The following is a 4,973-nucleotide window of genomic DNA, read 5'->3' on the forward strand; positions in this document are numbered from 1 at the left end:
ACAAATTAAAATTTGGTTTCAAGAAGATTTGAGTTCATACTTCTTTTGATCGCAGTTTGAGTTTTGTAGCTCCGATTCGATTGATTCTTTTTGCAAATCGAAGCTCTTTAGTTGAACTTTCAGTTGGGATCTTTTCTTTTGAGCTTTACCCTTGCATATTATGCTTGAGTGCTTATGTATGCTATTGTCTGTTCACGATAGAGTCACTAGGGTTTTCAGATCGTCAGCAAGGCAAGTAACACTTTGATCATATCCCTTTATTACCCAGTTTTTATGCATTAGATTCAATCCTCAAACATTGCATGAGTAGGATCTGATTAACATGTGGGTATTGGGAAGTAGTTGATGAGGTAGAACCTATTGTCTTATATTCAAACCTTGGGAGTTACTACGTTATGCTTATACTGCTATGCTATGCTCGTAGACGTGGTTTGGTTTGAGTGATTCATGACAGATGTGAGTATTATTATGACTTAAGGGAGAACTTAAGGTGGCTACTTAAAGACACATCTGGGTGGATTGTTTGTTGGCACGTCGGGAATTCCAGTGTTGTCCAAGGAGATCCCGAGGAACCCGTGTGATCATCCTATGGTTTGCCACCTAGGCTCAAAGGGATCATTATGTTATTCATGCTGGAAACTTCCGTGTGCAGCCACAAGCCATTATGGGCTCTGGCATAGTTGAGTATGTTGCGTGACCTCTTTTAGTGGTAAACTAGCAGATGCAGGGGATGTAGGTGGTACGGTTTACCCGTCGAAAGAGTTAATGCTTCTGAAAGACTGTATCTCGGTCATCCGTTTCTCAAACATCATGTAGTGCGAGAAATACAACAGAGGAGATCGAGTCTTGTGGGGAAAAGTGCGCAAACCTCTGCAAAGTGTACAAACTAATCATGATTAGCCGTGTCCCCGGTTATGGACATCTTGAGTATCTGGTGCTTGAATTATTATGTTGATCTCATCACTTTACTTAATTAATTTGTTGGGTTATTGATTATTAATTTGGGATTGAGATGGGGTTACCATTCTCAATGTTTTCAACAAACTTTGTAGTTAAATAAAATATATTCCTTTGTTGTAGGGAAAAACTGGCTTTACGCAAAATGATAACCATAGAGCCTCCACCAGCCATATATGCATGTAGTGATAGTTGTTATCTGTTCATTGCTCTATAGTGTTATTTTGCCAGCATTTTCCATGTGCTGACCTACATAGGCTGCAACGTATTATGTTGCAGAGTTTTCAGACGAAGAGTAAGGTGCGCTAGGTCGTTGTCGTGCACTCAGCTATGCCGTTGGAGTTGATGGACTCATTTACCTTCGAAGCTTCCGCAGTTATCTTATTTAAATGGCCTTCAGCCATATTATTGTAATAAGTATTCTCTCTGAGTTATTCAATGTAATAAGTGTGTGATTGCACTTTGTTATAAATCCTCGAGTACTGTGTGTGTCAGCATTACCGATCCAGGGATGACACTTATGCACAGAGATTTGACCGTCTGAGGTCGGATCGCTACATGTACCCCTTGCCAAACTCATTGGCAAGGCACACAACAGGTCTGGTATACAACATGGCATACTTTATAGAACCTATGTTTGAGACATAGGGAATGACTTTCATTCTCTCTCTATCTTCTGCCGTGGTCGGGCTTTGAGTCTTACTCAACTTCACACTTTGCAACACAAACAAGAAACCTTTCTTTGACTGACCCATTTTTGAACCTTTTCAAAAACTTTGTCAAGGTATGTGCTTTGTGAAAGTCCTATTAAGTGTTACGATTTATCCTTATAGATCTTGATGCTCAATATATAAGTAGCTTCAGCGAGTTCTTTCATTGAAAAAACTCTTTTTCAAGTATCCTTCTATGCTATCCAGAAATTCTATATCATTTCTAATCAACAATATGTCATCCACATATAACATCAGAAATGCTACAGAGCTCCCACTCACTTTCTTGTAAATACATGCTTCACCATAAGTCTGTATAAAACCATATGCTTTGATCACCTCATCAAAGCATATATTCCAACTCCAAGATGCTTGCACCAGTCCATAGATGGATCGCTGGAGCTTGCACACTTTGTTAGCACTTTTAGGATCGACAAAACTTTCTGGTTGCATCATATACAACTCTTCTTTGAGATATCCATTAAGGAATGCAGTTTTCACATCCATTTGCCAGATTTCATAATCATAAAATATGGCAATTGCTAACATGATTCGGACGGACTTAAGCATCACTACGGGTGAGAAAGTCTCATCGTAGTCAACTCCTTGAACCTGTCGATAACTTTTCGCGACAAGTCGAGCTTTGTAGACAGTAACATTACCATCAACGTCAGTATTCTTCTTGAAGATCCATTTATTCTCTATGGCTCGCCGATCATCGGGCAAGTCCACCAAACTCCACACTTTGTTCTCATACATGGATCCTATCTCAGATTTCATGGCCTCAAGCCATTTATCGGAATCTGGGCTCATCATAGCTTCTTCAAAGTTCGTAGGTTCGCCATGGTCTAGTAACATGACTTCCAGAACAGGATTACCGTACCACTCTGGTGCGGAACGTGCTCTCTTCGACCTACGAGGTCCAGTAGTAACTTGATCTCAAGTTTCATGATCATCATCATTAGCTTCCTATCTAGTTGGGGTAGGCATCACGGGAACGGATTTCTCTAATGTGCTACTTTCGAATTCGAGAGAAGGTACAATTACCTCATCAAGTTCTACTTTCCTCCCACTCACTTCTTTCGAGAGAAACTCCTTCTCTAGAAATGTTCCATTATTGGCAACAAAGATCTTGCCTTCGGATTTGTGGTAGAAGGTGTACCCAATTGTTTCCTTAGGGTATCCTATGAAGACACGCCTTTTGACATAAGTGTCACAACCCCAAACTTTAAGAAACGACAGATTAGGTTTCTTGCCAAACCACAGTTCATACGGTGTCGTCTCAACGGATTTAGACGGTGCCCTATTTAATGTGAATGCAGCTATCTCTAATGCATAACCCCAAAACGATAGTGATAAGTCGGTAAGAGACATCATAGATCGCACCATATCTAATAAAGTACGGTTACAACGTTTGGACACACCATTACGCTGTGGTATTCCAGGTGGCGTGAGTTGTGAAACTATTCCACATTGTTTTAAATGAAGGCCAAACTCGTAACTCAAATATTCGCCTCTGCGATCAGGTCGTAGAAACTTTATTTTCTTGTTACGATGATTCTCCACTTCACTTTGAAATTCTTTGAAATTTTCAAATGTTTCAGACTTGTGTTTCATTAAGTAGATATACCCATATCTGCTCAAATCATCTGTGAAGGTCAGAAAATAACGATACTCGCCGCGAGCCTCAACACTCATCGGACCGCATACATCGGTATGTATTATTTCTAGTAAGTTATTGGCTCGCTCCACTGTTCCGGAAAACGGAGTTTTATTCATCTTGTCCGTGAGGCATGGTTCGCAAGTATCAAATGATTCATAATCAAGTGATTCCAAAAGTCCATCTGCATGGAGTTTCTTCATGCACTTTACACCAATATGACCTAAACGGCAGTGTCACAAGTATGTTGCACTATCATTCTGAACTTTGCATATTTTGGTATCAATTTTATGAATATGTGTATCACTACAATCAAGTTTCAATAAACCATTAACATTGGGTGTATGACCATATAAGGTTTTCTTCATGTAAACAGAACAACAATTATTCTCTGACTTAAATGAATAACTGTATTGCAATAAACATGATCAAATCATATTCATGCTCAATGCAAACACCAAATAACATTTATTTAGGTTCAACACTAATCCCGAAGGTAGAGGGAGTGTGCGATGGTGATCGTATCAACCTTGGAATCACTTCCAACACACATCGTCACCTCGCCCTTAACTAGTCTATGTTTATTCTGCAACTCCTGTTTCGAGTTACTAATCTTAGCAACTGAATCGGTATCAAATACCCAGGGGATACTACGAACACTAGCAAGGTACACATCAATAACATGTATATCAAATATACTTTTGTTCACTTTGCCATCCTTCTTATTCGCCAAATATTTGGGGCAGTTCCGCTTCTAGTGACCATTTCCTCTACAGTAGAGGCACTCAGTTTCAGGCTTGGGTCCAGCTTTGGGCTTCTTCATGGGAGTGGAAACCTGCTTGCCATTCTTCTTGAAGTTTCCTTTCTTTCCCTTGCCCATTTTCTTGAAACTAGTGGTCTTGTTAATCATCAACACTTGACGCTCTTTCTTGATTTCTATCTTCGCCGATTTCAGCATCGCGAAGAGCTCGGGAATCATTTTTGTCATCGCTTGCATATTATAGTTCATCACTAAGTTCTAGTAGCTTGGTGATACTGACTATAGAACTCTGTCAATCACTATCTTATCTGGAAGATTAACTCCCACTTGATTCAAGTGATTGTAGTACCCAGACATTCTGAGCACATGCTCACTGGTTGAGCTATTCTCCTCCATCTTGTAGGCAAAGTACTTGTCAGAGGTCTCATATGTCTCGACACGAGCATGAGTCTGAAATACCAATTTCAGCTCTTGGAACATCTCATATGTTCCGTGGAGTTCAAAATGTTTTTGAAGTCCCGGTTCTAAGCCGTAAAGCATGGCGCACTAAACTATCAAGTAGTCATCATATCGAGCTTGCCAAACGTTCATAACGTTTACATCTGCTCCTGCAATAGTTCTGTCACCTAGCGGTGCATCAAGGACATAATTGTGTAGCAATGAGGATAATTCTCAGATCACGGACCCAGTCTGCATCATTGCTACTATCATCTTTCAACTTATTTTTCTCTAGGAACATATCAAAAATAAATGAGGAGCTACATCGCGAGCTATTGATCTACAACATAATTTGCAAATACTATCAGGACTAAGTTCATGATAAATTAAGTTTAATTAATCAAATTACTAATGAAATCCCACTTAAATAGACATCCCTCAAGTCATC

Source organism: Aegilops tauschii, chromosome 1 (assembly GCF_002575655.3).
Source record: "Aegilops tauschii subsp. strangulata cultivar AL8/78 chromosome 1, Aet v6.0, whole genome shotgun sequence".
Lineage (NCBI taxonomy): Eukaryota > Viridiplantae > Streptophyta > Magnoliopsida > Poales > Poaceae > Aegilops > Aegilops tauschii.